Source organism: Bos javanicus, chromosome 2 (assembly GCF_032452875.1).
Source record: "Bos javanicus breed banteng chromosome 2, ARS-OSU_banteng_1.0, whole genome shotgun sequence".
NCBI lineage: Eukaryota > Metazoa > Chordata > Mammalia > Artiodactyla > Bovidae > Bos > Bos javanicus.
The window spans coordinates 52,384,966-52,406,873 of NC_083869.1; the positions used below are offsets into that span (position 1 = coordinate 52,384,966).

At 41.5% G+C, this 21,908-nt stretch overlaps 1 protein-coding gene across 4 annotated transcripts in view; it reads left to right on the top strand.

Moving 5' to 3' along the window:
- Positions 1-20,934: 20,934 nt before the first annotated feature.
- The window catches only part of GTDC1 (glycosyltransferase like domain containing 1), a 504,344-nt gene continuing 503,370 nt past the window's right edge, over positions 20,935-21,908 (top strand). For 2 of the 4 annotated variants that reach the window (XM_061438708.1, XM_061438717.1), the window contains exon 1: positions 20,935-21,015. The gene's annotated coding sequence lies outside the window, so the exon portion shown is untranslated. The remainder of the gene's footprint in view (positions 21,016-21,908) is intronic. The other 2 variants (XM_061438629.1, XM_061438637.1) reach the window with 2 other exon arrangements.

The following is a 21,908-nucleotide window of genomic DNA, read 5'->3' on the forward strand; positions in this document are numbered from 1 at the left end:
AACTCACTTCCATTTTGATGGGTTTAAAAGATGTTATATGACAACCATCACAAAAAAATAAAAATTCAGAGAAAAATAAAGCAGGCCGGAAAGTCCCTCTTTCTCCAGTTCTATTTTCCAGGGGTAACCACTAGCAACACTTCCCAAAACACTTATATTTAAATTTTTAAATGTAGAACGAAATGTTGAAGATCTTTGCTAGGTAGCATATACTATTGTCTCTCTTCCAGACGCTTCTCAGTTCCCCAGCCCCGGGAGAGGTTTCTAGAGGGCAGACAGGGGTGTCTTGGCACCTGTGGCTTATTTAATATCAGCCCTGGAATGTGACACCTTCTCTGCCCAAGTACAGATCTACCTGCTGGCAAATTTCTTCTCTGTAACTTGTCCTGCCCTTCATTTTACTGCCTGAACACAAGGGGAAATATCTTTCTACACTTCTTAACAGCAACTACTCCCAAGATGCCAAGATACCAGGATTCAGAATTCATTCTCACTGCGCCTATTCTCCTGTTCCTCCTCCCGGCCCCCCGCCCTATTGCCCTGAAACTTGACACTTTGGCTTATATGGTAAAGTTAGGCCTGTGTTTGTTTCTGTATATAAAGAGGATTAAACTGACCTAATAAAGTGAAGAAGAACTAAAGAGCCTCTTTATGAAAGTGAAAGAGGAGAGTGAAAAAGTTGGCTTAAAGCTCAACATTCAGAAAACGAAGATCATGGCATCTGGTCCCAGCACTTCATGGCAAATAGATGGGGAAACAGTGGAAACAGTGGCTGGCTGACTTTATTTTTCTGGGCTCCAAGATTGCTGCAGATGGTGACTGGAGCCATAAAATTAAAAGACGCTTACTCCTTGGAAGGAAAGTTATGACCAACCTAGACAGCATATTAAAGAGCAGAGACATTACTTTGCCAACAAAGGTCCATTGAGTCAAGGCTACGGTTTTTCCAGTGGTCATGTATGGATGTGAGAGTTGGACTCTAAAGAAAACTGAGCACCGAAGAATTGATGCTTTTGAATTGTGGTGTTGAAGAAGACTCTTGAGAGTCCCTCAAACTGCAAGGAGATCCAACCAGTCCATCCTAAAGGAGATCAGTCCTGGATGTTCATTGGAAGGACTGATGTTGAAGCTGAAACTCCAATATTTTGGCCACCTGATGCGAAGAGCTGACTCATTTTAAAAGACCCGACTCATTTTAAAAGACCCTGATGCTGGGAAAGATTGAGGGCAGGAGGAGAAGGGGATGACAGAGGATGAGATGGTTGGATGGCATCACTGACTCAATAGATGTGGATTTGGATAGACTCCGGGAGTTGGTGATGGACAAGGAGGCCTGGCGTGCTGCAGTTCATGGGGTCCCAAAGAGTTGGACACGACTGAGCGACTGAACTGAAGTGAAACTGACCTAATATTAAGTGATCAAACAACAAAACTTTGTAAGATTGACATTGCTTTATACATATTAAAGAATTAAGGAAAAAACAAAACAAAGTAAAACTTAGTAGGATTATGTCTTAGTAACTCTTATGGCAGAAAGTGAAGAGGAACTAAAAAGCCTCTTGATGAAGGTGAAAGAGGAGAGTGAAAAAGTTGGCTTAAAACTCAATATTCAGAAAACTAAGATCATGGCATCTGGTCCTATCACTTCATGGCAAACAGATGGGGAAACAATGGAAACAGTGTCAGACTTTATTTTTGGGGGCTCCAAAATCACTGCAGATGGTGACTGCAGCCATGAAATTAAAAGACACTTACTCCTTGGAAGGAAAGTTATGACCAACCTAGATAGCACATTCAAAGGCAGAGACATTGCTTTGCCAACAAAGGTCTGTCTAGTCAGGGCTATGGTTTTTCCAGTGGTCATGAATGGATGTGAGAGTTGGACTGTGGAGAAAGCTGAGCACTGAAGAATTGATGCTTTTGAACTGTGGTATTGGAAAGACTCTTGAGAGTCCATTGGACTGCAAGGAGATCCAACCAGTGCATTCTGAAGGAGATCAGCCCTGGGTGTTCTTTGGAGGGAATGATGCTAAAGCTGAAACTCCAGTACTTTGGCCACCTCATGCGAAGAGTTGACTCATTGGAAAAGACTGTGATGCTGGGAGGGATTGGGGGCAGGAGGAGAAGGGGTTGACAGAGGATGAGATGGCTGGATGGCATCACTGACTCGATGGACGTGAGTCTGAGTGAACTCCGGTAGTTGGTGATAGATAGGGAGGCCTGGCGTGCTGCGATTCATGGGGTCACAAAGAGTCAGACACGAATGAGCGACTGAACTGAACTAACTGAACACAACACTATGACATTATTTACTAACCATACTGATTGACCACATTGTTGACCTAAAAAAATGCACAACATGAGAGTTGCAAGTTAGGTTTATTTGGGGCAAAATGAGGACTGCAGCCCTGGAGACAGCACCTCAGACAGCTTCTAAGAAACTGCTCCAAAGAGGTAGCGGGTGGGGGAAGGTCAGTATATATGTATATGTGATTTTGATGAAGGGAGAATACATGCAATCAAACATATATGTTTCCAGAAGCTTTCTGCTAGTCATGAGGAACAGTGGTCACCATGAAGAACTTCAGTGCTTTTCTAGATATGAGGAGATATTAAGACTTGGGGTCATAAAATCAGCTCCTGAAAATCCATAGCTATATGAAGACCTGTTTTGCCAGTTTTTCCAGAGCACAGAGTACCTCATTTCTGCTGTCCACCCTGAGCTCCTTTCAGGAAGTGTTGAAGATCAGTAGCTGCAGCAGCACGATTCAATCGTTGTAGAAGTAGATGGCAAGTGCCAATTTGTAGTTGACAATGTCATGTAATATATGTTGTCATTCAGTCACCTAATAAGCAATTATTTATTTCCTAATGAATTTAAATTTTGTTGTAAATATAGTTATTTAGTTAATTAAGTTTTTAATTGAAGGATAATTGCCTTACAGAATTTTGTTGTTTTCTGTCATGTATTAGATATTATTTTATGGGTTAAAATAATATCTTCTAGAAACATCATCTTCAATCTTTGGAATGATTATTGCTTCAAATGAGCTGCCATATTTAAGGTGACACCACACATTTGACCAGTCCTGATGGATTCACTAATAGTCCTTGGACCCAACTACACCAAAAAGATTCATTCTCTGGGGATTTTTTGGAAAGAGAACTAACAGTCGTTAGCTGTGAGCATGAGATCTGAAACCCAAGAACTACTGCCTATTTTGTTTCCCACATTAGGATCACCTGGGGAAGCTTTACAAAATGCCCTGGCCCCAACCCCCAGAAATAATAATCAACTTGGTCTGGGGTGGGACCCAGGTGGCAGTATTTCTGGAAAACTCCTCAGGTGATTTGAATGTGCAGCTAGTGATGAGAACCACTGAACCAAGAAGCAAAGTTCACAGTGAGGAGGAGCAGAGTCATGACCTGCAGCAATGCCAGAAAACACACACACAGGCAGAATTACTTCCCAGGCTTTCTTTCACACTTTTCTGTTGACAAATTCTTTTTTCAATTATCTGAGATATTCCAGTGTCTTTCCAGTAAATCCTCCTTTTATCCTAAGCTAATTTAAGTTGCATTTGTGTGATTTGCAAACAAAGAAGTCTGTACTAGATCTCTGTTTTTGTATGCTCAGGCTTAATAGATTTTTACACTTGTAGAAGAGTTTCTCTCCATTCATGTCCTCATTCACTAAGTTATTAAGCAATAATGCCCACAGTATTCCAAGTTCTGTGCTACTTAGCAGGAATACTAAATCACGTGGACTATGCGTGTGTGCTGTCACTCCACTTGTATCTGACTCTTTGCGACCCTATGGACTGTAGCCCACCAGGCTTCTCTGTCCATGATATTCTCCAGGCAAGAATACTGGAGTGGGTTGCCATGCCCTCCTCCAGGGGATCTTCCCAACCCAGGGATCAAACCCGAGTCTCTTACGTCTCTTGGATTGGCCGGTAGGTTCTTGACCACTAGTGCCACCTGAGAAACCCAGATACAGTTCCTTTATTTGAGCAGCTTCCACTCCAGTGAGAGAAATGGGCATATCAGCAGAGAGAAGTGGCAACGCAAGAAGTATTACAATAGAAGTATTGACAGATTACTGTTAGAGCACTGAGAAAATGTGTAATCTGGTGAAATCATGGAAGCCTTCAAAAAGAAGGTATTATAACTTTAGTGTTGTCTCTGGAGGATTGATTTGATGTCACCTGGTAGACAATGAAAGGTTGACATGAAAAACTACAAAGCCAAGGGCCCAGAATTATAAAAGAGTGAAATCCCATGGACAGAGGAGTCTGGCGGGCTATGGTGCTTGGGGTTGCTTAAAGGTCAGACACAACTTAGTGACTAAACAACAACAAAAGGCATGCTAGGGAAAGAAAGTATTTTTGTGATGACTGGGCTGAAAGGTTATGCTAGGGGTGGGGGTTGGGGCACAGAGACCCAGACTAGACCATAGCCGTTTGCACTTATCATGCTAAATATCCGAGATTTTGTCCTGTGTCTACTGCAGCGACATTGGAATTGTTTAGAGAGAGTAGGGCTTTGACAAGCTTTGCATGCTGGAAAGATTTCTCTGAAGACATGATTGGGCACAGACCAGACTTGTCTGAAAGGAATCAAGTCAAGCTGGTAAGCTGCTAAGTCTCTTCAGTCGTGTCGGACTCTGTGTGACCCCATAGACAGCAGCCCACCAGGCTCCCCCGTCCCTGGGATTCTCCAGGCAAGAACACCGGAGTGGGTTGCCATTGGCTTCTCTAGTGCATGAAAGTGAAAAGTGAAAGTGAAGTCGCTCAGTCGTGTCCGACTCTTATCGACCCCATGGACTGAAGCCTACCAGGCTCCTCGTCGTGTCCAACTCTTAGCGACCCCATGGACTGAAGCCTACCAGGCTCCTCCGTCCATGGGATTTTCCAGGCAAGAGTACTGGAATGGGGTTCCATCAATCAAGTCAAGAGGCCACTGCAATTGTCCAGGAGAGAAGTAATGAGACCTTAAGTTAAGACTGATAATGAGAACTAGTGAAAAAAAAAATTTAGCATGTAGCTTCCCCTGGATATGATAACCAATTGAGATCAACTAAAGAGAGATGTATGTGTGGGGAGTAGTGAGAAAAAAGGATGGGCATGAAACCTGCCAGAAGGTTTACATATTTGGGAACATGGGGATATATAGATAAAAGAAAAGCTGCTTGCAGAGAGAAGAGAAAAGTCATAGAACCAGGAAAGCATGGTGTTGGGAAATTAATATCTCCAATGACTTCTGTATAGAGTTTCAGTAGACTGCAATTATCTACCAACAAATGTTCTTTTTTTTTTTCCTTTAGATATCTCTTGCTCTTGTTCTGTGACTAGTCAGGGGATAGGACGGATGAAACACAACCAAGAGTTGCTGTTTTTCTCTGCACCTCCTCAAATTCCTTAGCTGCAGCAAGACCAAATTTATCCCCACTTTGGTACTCTAGCAGACCGGAACACTGGAGAGAGATGGAGAAGGGAAAGTGAGTGAAGTATACAATTAGATGTTTAGTGTTGGCCCACTTAGCTCTGAGGACAATGGGACAAAATCTGGGCCAGCTCTGGGCTTTTTGGCAGGTGAACAAGCTGGAGGGAAGGTCTTGCAGAGGAGGCCTGGGGACTCATCAGAAAGCGTTAGGAATAGGTGGGAGTCAGCTTGAGAGAGTCTGGACTGCAAGGAGATCTAATCAGGCCATCCTAAAGGAAATCAGTCCTCAATATTCATTGGAATTGATGCTGAAGCTGAAACTCCAATACTTTGGCTACCTGATGCGAAGAACGGACTCATTTGAAAAGACCCTGATCTGGGAAAGATTGAAGGTGGGAGGAGAAGGGGACGACAGAGGATGAGATGGTTGGATGGCATCACCAACTTGATGGACATGAGTTTGAGTAAACTCCGGGAGTTGGTGATGGATGGGGAGGCCTGGAGTGCTGTGGTCTATGGGGCCACAAAGAGTCGGACACAACTGAGCAATTGAACTGAACTGAACTGAGTAGCTTGCCTGAAGCTCTTGCATGTGGTTATAAAGTGGGACTATGATATTCATAAGGTGAAATAACTGGTCCAAGCTCTCAGGTCTCATGTGAGATTTCTAGCTTTATCACTTTCGTTGACTCTTTAGGACCTTTGCCTTAGCAAATGGTTTTTATTAAAATCTGAGTGGCTAAATTCTCACTTGGAAACTGAAATAATGAGCAAACAACTTTACTTCCTTTTATCTTAAACATTGACTAGAACTTTGGGCCCTAAAGGAAAAATACCAAATCCCTTTAACCAATAGTCTCTGAACTCTTCCATTATACAGCAAGCTTGTACAGTGCTAAATTTCTTATGGCGCAATTAAATTCCAATATTCACTGTATACGTGTGTGAGTGCGGTGTTTGTGTACGGAAGGGGACAGTTCCAGTGAAAAGAGCAGAGGGAAGGATCCATGTTTTTAAATCAGTATTATTTAGTCTAAGAGTGTACTGAAAGGAAAGGAAATAAATGGGTAAAACCTGAGCCAAAAAGGAAACGGAAAGTTTTAAATTAGACTGGATTTTTTTTAGTCCAGCCTCACCAGCCCGAAAAAGAGAGCAGGGTGGCATCAGGTGCACAGAACTCATCGATTCTGGCAGCTTGGATGTCATAGGTATTTGGAACACTGATTTCTGACAAATGAAAAGGGAGCTCCTCATGGGAGCACATAGATATAGAGGAGAGAACCAAGTAAGGGCTGGTGAGAGCTTGGTTTTCAATGACCCATCAATAAGATATGAATGAAGGATAGTCATTAATGAGAAGAAGAGTTTCTATATTCTCATCCTGCCTCACTTGAATTTTCCTACTAGGTATTCATTCTCTCTTCTGGTATGAACATCTGTATTTTCTTTGGGGAACCACCTCTGCCTCAGTGTGTATGGGTTGGTGGGACTGCCAGTTTTGAGGAATCCTGCTGTGTCCTAGGCAAGGAGAAAGCACAAGGCAGAGACTGAGACTCTGAGCAGAGCAGTGCCACACAGTTGGAAAACACATTGGTCTGACTCATCACAGTAGCAGTGCTTTTAAGAGACTGCCCCAGGATTCTGCTCCATAGAAGTCTCTTCTCCCAGAGTGGCTGATTCCTGTTATTTTTCAGGCTAGCATTTAAACCTTTCCTTCTAGTCATTTACCTTTTAATTTTTATGTATTTGTTTTTGTCTTTATTTGGCCAAAGTGGGCTTCCCATATTTGCAAACAAAGGATCCCGGGAAAAACATCCTAGACATTACCTAGTGGATTACTTAATGCAGTTATAGCTAGATTATGGATTCATTTTGTTTTATTTTTTTAAAATAAATTACAGTATTTTTACATGCTATAAAACTTTGGAATTTGAGCAAAACTATAATTTAATTTTCTTGTATCATGCCAACTGTAATGAAGAATTCAAAAATTGTGTAAGATTCTAAATAACATACCATGCCAGGAAAAGGCATACAAGGGGCCCAGGGATATGCTAAAATTAACCTAATCCAAGTATAGGATTTCTTTTGCTAATTTAGAGGATGCCTATAAAAGAGAAAGTAAAGATAAAAATCAAATTAAAAAATGCTAATAGTTAATATACAGTGACTTAAGGGATATGAGAATAGATATTTTAAGCATACTTAGGTGTGGTTATTGTGTTATGATGACATAAGAAAATACTCTTTTTATTTTTTGAGATACACTATTTTATTTAGGGGTGAAATAGCATAATATTAGGATTTTCTTTAAAAATATTCCAGCAATAAAAACCATATCATAGGAATCATGACATCTGAAACAAGCATAGCAAACATGTTCATGACCTCATGCGCATGTGCTGGGTCACTTCAGTTGTGTCCGACTTTTTGTGACCCTGTGGACCATAGCCCTCCAGGCTCCTCTGTCCATGGGATTCTCCAGGCAAGAATACTGGAGTGGATTGCCGCTTCCTTACTTCATGGGGTCACTTATAGTAGTAACATTTTCTCCGTTTTTGTGGATGTTTGGAAATTCCCAAAATAAGAAGCTTAAAAATAATTGGAGGAGTAAGATGTACAAACTTTCAGCTATAAAATAACTAAGTCATGAGGATATAAAGTACAGCATAGGGAATAAAATCAATAATATTGTAATACCTCTGTATGGTGACAGATGGTAACTAGACTTACCATGGTGATCATTTCATAATGTATACAAATACTGACTCACTATGTTGTCCACCTGAAACTAATGTAATATTGTATGACAATTATAATTCAATAAAACAATAGAGTGAAACACCTTTAAGAAGTTAATTCATCTGTGTTTGTGTCTTCTTCACTGACATTTAGATCCTTTCATCATTTTTTAAAGCACCTTGAAAATTGTGTCTTTCGACAGTGGTTTTCATCCTATCTTTTGTAATTTATTCAGTTTTATGATTTAGAAAAGATTTGCTTATTAGTGATGACCTGCTGACAGTAAATTACTTTATTAAGATCTTTCTTTGAAATATACCCCCTCCTCTAATATGCCCATCTATACCTAAAAGAAAACCAAATAGTAGGAATGCAAAATGAACAAGCAAAAGCCTATGCTTACCTAACCTGATCTTTGGGTTCAACTTTTTTAAATGTTAAAATAATAAGCCACCAAAGACATCTTACTAAGTGTCCTTTGGAGGAAGGACTAGCAGATGAGAGGGAATGAAAATCAAAATGTCCTTTAGTGGGGAAAAACATTACTTTCCAAATATTCAAACCTATACTAAAGATGTAAAGGTAAAGGATTATTAAATTCTCATAATCTTTGCTTTATTGTTTATGTTCAGGTATTTTTAAAAACCCAAAGCTAGCCTGGTAAAATTCTATTTTATTCTTATTGCTTTTAGTTTTTAATAGCAGCCAATCATGGAGAACAGGGATCACATAGAACAAAATGAGTCACAACCTAAACAATGAGAAAGAATGCTAGTATGAATGATTATTGTCCATAAATTAGACCACCGTACTTCATTCTCCTGCTTGAGTATGGCTAATATAGTCCATCCTCTTGATTTTTGCAATGTTTACTATAATAATGAATAATTTGGTTAATATGCCTCTAAAAATTGATTTTGTTTGTCCTCTAATATTTTGCATTAAAAAGAATTTCTCTTTAAAACATAGCTGGTTCTGCCTCATCAACCTCAGACTTTCATTTTAGAGTGGATCTTCTAATTATAAAACCATCCGGCGACAGTTTGGACAAAAATGTCATTCTCGTTAATACTCACCACAAAAGAATATCAATGCCTGAGTTTATACCAATGCATGTCCCCCACCTAAAAATGGGGGAACCTGTAGAAATTAGTTATGATATGATTTCACCTGAAACATTTGATACAGTCTCACTATTTCAGAGAAAAATATAGGTTCTAAGTATTCAGATAGGAATATAATTTGTTAAAAAAAAGTTCAGATAGTTTTATACGAGTTCATTTTCAGAAGCAAACAGATCTTGAAATGTTCTGATGATAGGCTACACCAATTGGCATTTTCTCAAACATTCTGCTAAAAGAAAAGAGGGAAGTTTGATAGCATCAAGATCGGCTTCCCTTTTGTAAAGTTTTCTTAAATCATAACTTCTCTTCTATAGGAACAAAAGCAACATGGCCCTATTTCAAAATGGGGACAAATAAATATTAAATAGAACTGAAAATGACTTCAGTGAGTTCATTTCATATGGTTCTACAACATGAGTACATGAATGTTGTGTGGACTTCTTTGGAATTACTGAACAGGAAAAGGCACACAGTACTTTTTTTTTTTCCTTTCTGTTTTGTCTATGAATGAAGGGAAAGGTGATATGTTAAAATATAAGAAATGTTATTAACTGTCCTCTACTCATGGGAGAAGCAAACTGTAGTTAGCTTGTGTTTTATATTGCCCTAGTTTCAAAAAAAATGATTTGAGGCAGATATAAGATTTGAAAGCAAGGGTGTAGCTACTGCTGAAAGAGTCTCTGCAGTGCTTTCGAACTCATGAAAGGATTTTCTCTATCCTTGTTTTATGTGCCTTGTAGCTCTCAAACTACAATGATTTTGTAATGGTTCAATAGCAGAAATGGGCCTTCTGCTGTTAGGGGTAGCTCAGCAAATAGCATAGATCAGTGATGTTTGCAAAGTATTTGATCTCTATGGAAGTTTTTCCTCCATCATTCATTCCCTCCTCCAAAGCTGTCTGATTCATCCTTCCTATAGGTTCTGGTCCCAGGTGTGTGAGGGCAGCCCCCAAAAACAGCACCCATGGGAAGGATGAATCAGACAGCTTTGGTGGGCTCTCCAAAGAAGTGAATCTCTGAGCATTGCACACATCTGTGAATTAATGAATTAGAAATTTAGGGGCTAATTCCATAAATTAGCCCCTGCTACTGCTAAGCTGCTAAGTCACTTCAGTCGTGTCCGACTCTGTGCGACCCCATAGACAGGAGCCCACCAGGCTTTCCCGTCCCTGGGATTCTCCAGGCAAGAACACTGGAGTGGGTTGCCATTTCCTTCTCCAATGCATGAAAGTGAAAAGTGAAAGTGAAGTCGCTCAGTCGTGTCCAACCTTCAGCGACCCCATGGACTGCAGCCTACCAGGCTCTTCCGCCCGTGGGATTTTCCAGGCAAGAGTACTGGAGTGGGTTGCTATTGCCTTAATTAGCCCCTAAAACACATAAAACTAGTTGATGTGCTTAAGGAGTGAATTTTTAGCAGTAAACACAAATAAGTAATCAATCCACTTCTGATGGTATTGGGTATGGGAATTCCATCCATCTGAGCTCCTAGAAGATGGACTGTTAATGATGTATAACCAGGTTGGGGGTAAAAAGAGGATCTAGAAATGACCAGGACAGAGATAGTTTCTCTAGATATAGTAGAGTAAAGATTTCACTAAGTCTTTAATTTAGGGAAGCATTGGAAAGCACCACCAGAACTGAACTACATAAAAAACTTTTTTTTCTACCATGCTACATACTGTTTGGGATCTTTGTATATATCCATTTGTTCCTAAATTATTTAGTAAATTGTACACTGTTCATTCTGTTATTATATTTTCCCTGATGTGGACCATTTTTAAAGTCTTTATTGAATTTATTCAATAACATATTGAAAAACTCTACTGCTGCTGCTGCTGCTAAGTCGCTTCAGTCGTGTCCGACTCTGTGCGACCCCAGAGAGGGCAGCCCACCAGGCTCCCCCATCCCTGGGATTCTCAAGGCAAGAACACTGGAGTGGGTTGCCATTTCCTTCTCCAGTGCATGAAAGTGAAAAGTGAAAGTGAAGTCGCTCAGTCGTGTCTGATTCCTAGCGACCCCATGGACTGCGGCCCACCAGGCTCCTCCATCCATGGAATTTTCCAGGCAAGAGTACTGGAGTGGGGTGTTTTCTGTTTTGGTCTTTTGGTCATGAGGCATACCGCTGGGGAAGTCTTTCTATTATTCTTTTGCTGCCATATTATGGTTCAAAATTTAAAAGCTGTCCCTGCAATTGTGAGAGATGGCTACATCCAGTTGTGTTCTTTAGGACAGGCTACACAATGGTAGGCACAGTTAACTACACTGGACCACGCAGCTCTTTAACTGTTAAAGGTTTACCTCTAGCTCATAAGAGATCTTTTGAAGGTCACGATCACTCTCCAGACCAGCTTCCAAGAGTCCAGGGGTGCTTCATTCTTATAGCTACATCATTTGGAAAGTGAGGTTTCTAGGGCCATGAAAAGAAAAAGTGCTCTTAAAAACTTAGACTAGGAGTGACAAATTTCATTTCTTTTCAAGCCCATTGGTCAGCACTAGTTGTGTGGCTCCAATCCAACCACAGAAGAGAGTGGAAAATATATAAGAGCCACATAACGGTTCATGAGCACCCTTGTCCCTGCCATATCTAATTACCACAAGTAAAATTTGTGCTAAGAATGTCTAGGCAGAGTAAGTAATACCTCTCCTAGAAGTTTTTCTTGAGCATTAGCAAGTATAAAATCTTGGGAGTGCTTGTTGAAAGAGAAGATTCCCAGGCCAATGTGTCAAGTTTGGTTTAGTGCGGTTAAGGTAAAGCTAGTGCCATTATCAAGCTTACTGTACAAACAGAAGGGCTTCCTTGGTAGCTCAGCTGGTAAAGATGAGGAGGTGCAGGAGATTCAGGAGACATGGGCTTGATCCCTGGGTCAGGAAGATCCCCTGAAGAGGGACATGGCAACTCACTCCAGTATTCCTGCCTAGGAAACCCCATGGACAGAGGAGCCTGGTCAGCTACCGTCCAAGGGGCTGCAAAGAGTTGGACACAACTAAGCACATACTTGTGCACGCTATAAAGGTATGTGAGTTGCATGGTGTACATGGAAAGATTCTGCACCGGAGTGTAATATAAAAGTCTCTTTAGGGGACTAGGATGTAAATGAAATGAAACTAAAATTCAAAAATAAGTCATATGGAACAGTCAGTATCTTTTTGAGTCACTTCTTCTATACCACAAGAAGTCCATTCTATGCTATGGTCCTGGGAAGTTGGACAAATACCCAATCAATGTCCTGTAAGTATCAATGCAGCACTACCCAATCCTGTCTGTGAAGAACCACGTTAGATCAGGACGTTTGTCCAGGCTTCTTACTTTCTTCCCAGGTTTTCTTCTGTTGCCAGTTGCTCTTGGAGAAAAAGTGCTAAAGGGAAAACATGTTTACTTCTTCTCCAAACTCTAAAATAGAGTCTTCCCATTCTTTCTTTTCTTCTCAGATTGTTACTGAGGCTTTATGCTCATCAGTTGTTATTCTATGGAGAGAAAACTGGAAGAAAAAAAATTAGGTGATAATATGGGTAAATTTAAGTGTAGGCATGCATGAAAACTTCTTGAAAATCAGGTTGCGGTATGCATTCTTATTTTAGATTTGCCCCTGTTAACATCTTCTCAATAAGCAGGTGCATATACTTCCCCAATCTGTTACTGTTGTTTATTTAGCCTGTATGCTTCAAAATCGACTGATGGATGATACCCAACCAGCTTGAAGCTTGACTTTCAGAAACCAGAGCCTTGAAGTTTTAATGAGACTTTCTTAATGTGTAGTCCAACGAGTTTGTTAGAATAGGGACACATCTCTCAAAGATACCATAAGAGTATCACATTTGTATGTTAATTTTAGTTTAACAAATAGGAAAAATGATGATGAGTAATAGCTCTCAGCTTTCAGATAGTTCTTTTCATGTTCAAAGTGCTTGACAAACATTAATTAAATCACTGTCAGTCAAATTAGATAAATATGTTCCCTGTATGTGCATAACTATACCTTCCATATACACAGTCTTCTAAATCCCATCACTGCAGATCAAACATTTTTTTTTTGCCATCTGAACTTGGTTGGCTGACACTGATTCCAAGCAACAGATAATTACTGGAAAGGCTAATCATCAGCAGAGATTATGTAAGCTTTCTTTGTTTTTAAACAAAAACATGAATTTATCCTTGATAAAAGGTACAGGATGAACCACAGTGTAAAACGTTTCTGTCTCTAGGCCAGAAGGTAACAATGATAAAGCAAATTCCCTTGTATTACAGCGCTGGAATAGCTAAACCCTAATTTAAAGAAATTATTTCATCAACAGAGTACATTTTATGCTTCCTAGGCTAACTGATGTTTTTGGCCTCTTTAGCACCAAAAATGAGAAGACTTTTCAAGCTAAATATGGTGTTGATTTCAGCAATATGGTAATTGTTCATTAATGCTAGGAATCCTTGGTCACTACTGATTTGAGAAGCATTTGGGGCAGCAAATTAAACACAGTATATGCCTTGATGATTTTTAGAATAACTTATACTTACTTTTTCTTCACTGAATTTAATGAAGCTTTCCAGACCATCCCAAGAGATTAGCAGCTCCCAACTGGACCCCCTTAAATGAAGTATATTCCAAAGAAAAAAGACTGCTAGCAGCATTCCATCTTTCAATAACACCGAACAAATTAACACAGTCTACCCATCTACATCAGACAATTGAAAGAAGGCATGCACACGCATCCATAGACAAGCTTTAGCCAGAGTCAGGCTTGGTTTCCTCTGATGCTAAAGCTGCAGAGCTACAAATGAAGGGGACTTAACTTGCTTCTTTTACTCTGTCTGCCAAAAACTAGTCTAGTCTGTTTCCAGGGAAGAAAGGTACTTGTTAATTGTTTTACACGTTGCTGAACCAAATTGTCTAGTTCAACCAAATTGTCTTTTTGGAAAGACTTTGAGAAAGTATCTGCTGGAATTGTGATACCTGGAATTCATATGAATTGTGTTTATATGAATCTCACACAATGGTCTTTGTCTTTTTTAGAGAAATGCTAAAATATGAGAAATCCCTGATTACTATTGAAAACCTGGAGTTCAGCAAGGTTATGTGATGTGTTCAAGGTAACACCCACAGCTCTGTGGTTTAGATCTGACAGGTGGCAGTGATGGAACCACAACCAACATGGTACTACATCTGCCTTAGTGTTTCTACTGTTAGACTCCTGCCACATCCCAGGAGTAAGAATGAACTTAAAAAATTTTAATTTATTTAAATAAAAAACAAAGCCAAAAATTATTTTCCCTTTTCTCTCATTCTCAACTCCCATCTCTGGCAAACACAATCTGTTCTCAGTATCTCTTAACTTGTTTAAATTCATACAATTCTTTGGGTAAATACCCAGAAGTGGTATTGCTGGGCCATATAATACTTCTACTTTTAGTTTTTTGGGGACCCTATATACTGTTTTCCATGGTGGCTGCACCAATTTATACATTCCCATCAGCAGTGCACAAGGTTTCCCTTTTCTCCGCATCCTTATCAACACTTGTTATTTCTGTCTTTTTGATAATAGCCATTCTGACAGGTGTGAGGTGATAGCTCATTGCAGTTTCAATTTGCATTTCTCCGATGATTAATGATGTAGAGCATCTTTTCATGTACCTGGTGGCCATCTGTATATCTTCTTTGGAAAAATGTCTATTCAGACCTTCTGCCTACTTTTTAATCAAATTATTTTTTGCTACTGAGTTGTATGAGAAAATATTCGCAAATATTTTCTTCCATTCAGTAGGTTGCCTTTTCATTCTGTTGATGATTTCCTTTGCTGTGCTTAAGCTTATTAGTTTGATGTAGTTCCACTTGTTTAGTTTTGCTTTTGTTGCATTTACTTTCAGTGTCAAATTCATAAAGTCATCACTGAGACCTAAGTTAAGATTACTGCTTACATTTTCTCTAAGGAGTTTCGTGGTTTCAGGTCTGACATTCAAGTCTTTAATCTATTTAAGTTAATTTTTGTATATGGTACAAATAATGGTTAGTTTTCCTAACACCATTTACTGAAGAGTCTTGTTCTTTCCCCATCATATATTCTTGGCTCTTCTGTCATAAATTAATTGACCATACATGTATTGGTTCATTTCTGGGCTCCCTCCTTTCTTCCACTGATCTATGTGTCTGTTTTCTTATGTAAGTACTATACTGTTTTAATTACTATAGCTTTGCAATACAGTTTGAAATCAGGGAGCAATGATTCCTCCAGCTTTACTCTAATTTCTCAAGATTACTTTGCCTATCCAGGATCTTTTACATTCTGTACAGATTTTAGGACTGTTTGTTTTATTTCTATGAAAAATGCCTTTGGAGTTTTACTGCTAAGTCACTTCAGTCGTGTCCGACTCTGGGCGACCCCATAGACGGCAGCCCACCAGGCTCCCCCGTCCCTGGGATTCTCCAGGCAAGAACACTGGAGTGGGTTGCCACTTCCTTCTCCAATGCAGGAAAGTGAAAAGTGAAAGTGAAGTCGCTCAGTCGTGTCCGACTCTTAGCGACCCCTTGGACTGCAGCCTACCAGGCTCCTCCATCCATGGGATTCTCCAGGCAAGAGTACTGGAGTGGGGTGCCATTGCCAGTTTTAAGTAAATTCTAATTACATTTAGAACAATGAATCACTGGTGTGACTGATTTTGGGCCCAGAAAAACATGTAAGATATGTTTCTATGGTATAAGTTTGTTCTCCCTTCAGTCTAGAGACAAAAAATTAGACCTGACTGGGAGTGTTTAACATAGCTTTAAAATGTTGATGCTAGCCCAAATGTAAATGACCTAAACGGTAAATTGCACAATTGAGTAGTACCTTCTCTTACAGTCAAAGTTTACAGTCTCAATTTCCTCACTTCTCAGCACCTCACCCTATGGGAACTCTTCTCTTGGAGGTCACACATGACATTTTTCTTCTTAACTGTACTAGCTCTTACTTAATGCTTATTCTCCTTGACCTTTTTGCTGCATTTGACACTGTGGGCTCTCCCCACCCAACACCTCCTACCACCCCTCATAAATACCCATTACTTGATCTCCTTGACATTTTGTCTTCCTTGCTAACCTTGCCCTCAACCTTGTCTACCTCACATCACCTCTTGCCTGGATTATCACACAGGCTTCCATCTGGTCTTACAGGTTGTAATCTTCCCTCCTCTAATCCTGAATGCCAGAGTGACTAATCTTCCAAAAATCTGTGCTTTAACCTGACCTTAAAAATCCCTTCTTACCTACCAGAATTTGCTTACCTTTCCTATTTCATCTTTTTCACTTTCCTTCAGAAACACTTGGTCTTTTTTTAGTCTTAAGGACACTAAGTTTGATATCCTTAGGGCTTTGCAATAGCTAACTCTCTGCCTGAACTGCCCTTCCCCAAATCCTCTCTGGACTGGTTCTTTCTTTCATTCAAGCCATTGTTTAAATGTTCCTTAGAAACATCTTGCCTACTTTTCATATACTCATTTTGACATCCTCATGTTTTCTTTTCTTTGGGACAGTTATTACTACCTGATAGTGTATTTATTCGTTTCTCTGTCTCTCCTATGTGGAATGTAAGCTCCATGAAAGGAGGAACTTTTTATTTTACTGCTTTACCTCCAGAACTTAGAACATGCTTAAGGTCGATGAAAATTTGTTAAATGATGAATAGTATCCATGATATCATTTACAATTCATTCAACTCTGTTTCCCACTATTTCTGTATAAGCACACCTTACAGTCCCTCCAGGTTGGTATCCCCATCCATGGAATGTATTCTCTATTGTGTCAGGTGTGTTGACCTTTTTTATCCAAGCAGATTAAAAGCTTATGAAAAGCAGAGGTCCTTTTTATACTTTTCCAGCTCTCCAGGCTAGCAGAGTGCTGAACAGCATTTGGTATGTATTTAACAAACACATATTGATTTATTTCCAAGTGTGACATTATATACTGTACTACTGACTTTTACATCAGTGGGGCTGAAATGGAAATAGAAATAGGTTGACCATAAAATAGCAAAGGACCCACGAAAGTGTGAGAGATTTTTTTTTCTTATCTTCTAATTTGAGTAGCAAACTAAACTTTTCTGAAATGAGGATGTGATGAATAGGAAGGTATACCTTGGGAAAATTTTTTCTTCCTTTTCTAGCAACTGAGAGCCTGTATGTACCGTTTGAAGCCTGATGATCCTTCAATTCTAAGGGGTAAGGTCTATGTATACTGTTACTGACACACCACAACCCTAAAGTCATCTTGATCTTCTTACTGATCTTTGATTCCTTATTATAGTCACTAAACCCAAGTCTTTTCCTTAGTCACATTTATGTCTATCATTGATTTTTAAATTCCACTTGCTACTTCAGAATCTAACAAATGGTCTCCTGTTTCATTTTCACTCCTCTCCCTCTGCCAAATTCAAAATGATATTCCATTAGATCAAACCTAAATTATTCAGGCTCAAATTCAGGTCCTCTATCAATGATTCTACCCTATCATTTCACCTTTGTTTTCTATTGTTTCTAAAATGAAGCTCTTCTTTTGATTCATCTGATCTCCTAACTTTTCCCCATTGTTATCGTGCTTATTTTTCCCCATTGCCTTTGTTCAAGCAATTTCCTTTACCTTTTTCCTATAAACCAAATCCAGATTTTACATTTTCCTTTGTTGTCTTTTAAGAAGGCTTCCCTTAATCTACATGGTTAATTTCCAATTTAAGATTTGGATTTTATAATTGAATCCTTTGTTATTAATTATGAATTATTTATCACTTTATGTTTCATATTTTATTTCCCTAGTAATGTTGTAATTTTCTTGGCAATAGGGACTTCATAATACTCACAATCATGCATAGCTCTTGGCACTTCCAAGGATGAATGTGTTTGGCTGTGACATGACTCCAGTGTCCTGGCCAGAATTGCTTGGAACAAAGATGAACCCTGACCAGGTGAGATGGAGCTTATGCAAAAGGAATTGTTGAAATCAGTGGGACAAAATGACCTCTGATAGCAATACTTTCCTAGTTAACGCCATGTATAATTTCATACATCACTTAGGCCATGTAGGAAAAACTGCAGAGTCAAAGACCTCTGATGCATAATAACTTTTTGTGACTAGAAACTATAACCCAGATGCTGGCAGATATATGAGTCAGAAGATCTGAGTTTGAATTCTGGCTTTGTTTCCAATTAGTCTGGGTAATACTGAGTAAGTATTTACCCTTTCTGGATGTCAGTTCTTCAACTGTAAAATGAAAAGATTAGACTCCAGATGATAAGGACTCAGTTCAGTTCAGTCGCTCAGTCGTGTCCGACTCTTTGCAACCCCATGAATCGCAGCATGCCAGGCCTCCCTGTCCATCACCAACTCCCGGAGTTCACTCAGACTCACGTCCATTGAGTCGGTGATGCCATCCAGCCATCTCATCCTCTGTCATCCCCTTTTCCTCCTGCCCCCAATCCCTTCCAGCATCAGAGTCTTTTCCAGTGAGTCAACTCTTCGCATGAGGTGGCCAAAGTACTGGAGTTTCAGCTTTAGCATCATTCCTTCCAAAGAACACCCAGGGCTGATCTCCTTTAGAATGGACTGCTGTTGCTGCTGCTGCTGCTGCTAAGTCGCTTCAGTCGTGTCCGACTCTGGGCGACCCTATAGACGGCAGCCCACCAGGCTCCCCCGTCCCTGGGATTCTCCAGGCAAGAACACTGGAGTGGGTTGCCATTTCCTTCTCCAATGCATGAAAGTGAAAAGTGAAAGTGAAGTCACTCAGTCGTGTCCGACTCTTAGTGACCCCATGGACTTCAGCCTACCAGGCTCCTCCATCCATGGGATTTTCCAGGCAAGAGTACCGGAGTAGGGTGCCACTGCCTTCTCCGTTAGAATGCACTAGATAAGTTAATTATAACATTGTAAGACTGGATTTCCAGAGCAGTGAAATGGCAGCCATAGCCTTTGGAGTTCTTCTTATACTTGTTCCATGGATAGGATTTACTATTTTATGTGTTTTTAGGAACACTCACTTTCAGCTTTTGGCATTTATAGTTTTCTGTTTCCCAATTTGTGTTAAAGAGGATGGACAGATGGTTGATTAGGCTTTCAAATGCTTATAATGCTGTTGTTCAGTTCAACAATGGTTTTAAACTTCAAGGGTCTACATAGCGCCTGGATTTTGTTTAGAATGGAAGATAGTTTTTACTCTTCAATTTAAGGATAATAATGTTTACTCACATAATTTAAAGCAACTTGTGGATGTTGCTTCCAAAGGCCTAATCAGTTTCCCTCATTTTGTTATGTTTAATTCATTTCCACATCACAGTCCAACTCTTCCAAGTTGCAGTTTTTAAAATAAAGTTACCGGAGTTCTAGTTACATTTGCATGTTTTGCCTTCTTCTAACTCATTTAACCCATAAGCGCTTTCCAAATACAAAACCCTTTGATTCGGAATCACAGAAATTGAAATGTGGAAGAAACACATTCCTCCTTTTACAGGTAAGAAAACAGGAGATCTAAAAGATCCTGGTGCTCTTCTACTGAATCTGAATTTTATAAATAAAAGAGCTAAAGTGAGGTTAGATTGCAGAGAAAATAACAGGCAAAATGTGTGAACTTTAATCCCCAACAGGAACTGTGTCATTTAATATATTACTGCACAGAAAAAGATTGGAGGGAACCCATGCAAGTCTAAGACGCACACTGCTATTGCTCAGGTTTGTGATTTTTTTTTTTTAATGCTTTATTTGGCTGCACTGGGTCTTAGTTGTGGTAATTGGGATCTTCCGTCATCATTGTGGCATTAAGGATCCTTTTTTACTTTCTGCATGCCAGATCTAGTTTCCTGGTCAGGAATCGAACCCAAGCCCCCTGCACTGGAAGGACCAAGTCTTAGCAACTGGACAACCAAGGAAGACCCAGTTTTGTGAATTTTAACTACTTTAGATACTCTTCAGGTGAGTGGGGTAGCGCACATGCATTTGTTTAACTCCTACACTGCATCTGAAGTATTTAGAGTAGTGAGAACAGAAAAGACGCTCAAAATGTAGGTAAAGGAAGAAGTGAGCCTTTCCATAGGGTTCTGAGGTGACCAGAGGGAGGGAAATTAGAACGCGCTGGCAGAGCAGGCGCTCAGGAGGTGCGAGCTGCACAGCAGGTAGCGGTAGCAGGGAAGAAGTCCAGGATGTGCGGGGACCCTGAGGCTCCAGCAGGCAGGGGAGAGGAACGGGGACCAGGAGGGAAGGGACTGGCAAGAAACTGCAAACTGAGGCTGACCTAGTGAGCAGCGAAGATCTTCTAGAAAGAAAAGAAGGCATGAGAGCTTACAACCAGACTAGGGGTTGAGGAAAGAGTACTAAAAACCTTAAGGGGAAGACAGGGGTGCGGACCAGCGATGGGAAAGGTGGGGAGGTGGGCGGAAAAGCGAGGTCCTCGGGCAGTGAACAGGTAAAAAGCGGTGCGGGGGTCGAGAGCCCACATGTGCTAATCTCCAGAGGGCGGGAGCGGCCGCTGAGTCAGGGGCGGGCAGCGTCCCGGCAGCGCAGGAGGCGGAGTCTTGAGCGCGTGGGCGGACCCAGTGGGCGGGGCATGCGCCTGACGCGCCCCGAGGCCGCTGCGGCCGCGGGCCGGGCGGGGCGGCGGCGGCGGCGGCTGCGGCCGCGGGGGAGGGGCCCGGCGTCAGCGCGTCGCCGGCTGGGCCGCGCCGGTGGCCAGGAGGGAGAGACTAGGAGGAGGAGGAGGAGGTGAGTAGGCTCCGGGCTGGGGAGCCGCGCGGGCCGGCGGGGAGGCGGGGAGCGCAGCCCCTCCCCTCCGCTCCAAGGCGCCCGCCTCGCGGGGCCGCGCGGCTCGGAGTTCCCAGAGGGGTTTTGGCGGCGGCGGCGGCGCAGGGAGCCGGGGGAGGGGTGGGGCGGAGCTGAGGGCCGCGCGGGCGGTGTGCTTCCCGGGCGCACGCGCTGCGCTGGCGGTGTCGCGGTCCGCCGCGCGCCCTGAGCCGGGCAGCAGCGTCTCAGTCCTGCTGCACACTGGCCATTTTCTGACTCCCTTTTCTTGGGTTCTGCGTTTTTTGCGGGCCGGCTTCCCGCAGCTCGGCGCGCCGCTGCCGCCTCTTCGCTCTGCCCGCGGGAGTGGGTGGGGGCACGTCGCCTTCTGGCTGGGAGGAGGCCAGGTTCCTGGGCTCGGCCGTAGGGCCCTCCTCGCCGATCTTGAGACTGCCGGGCCGGTGGTCCTTCGCGCCGCGCGCCCGTAGGCCTGCCTGAAGGACCCTTTGCGTCTGGCCCAATTATCGCCCTCACTTTCCTGACCTCAGGAGCCCCTTACTTAGTCTGCAGAGACTTACGACCTCACTCACTCTGTGCACCCCCGCCACTTCTCTCCTATGAGGATCCAGCATACACTTTGTTTTAATCGGGATCCAGGCAGTTTGTACTGGTGGAAATGTCCCCGGAATTAATCCTGTAAATCCAGACACGTACCCAACAGCGAAGTTGCAGTACTATAGTAATTTAACCTTTAGTTTCGGGCGAGGTTTTTTTTTTCTTCCCTCTCCTCTCTGGCGAAGGCAACTTTATAGAGTCTTCTGAGAACTGTACTGCATTAGATTATCTTCGAGATAATTCTTAAGTTAGCGCCTGGAGGC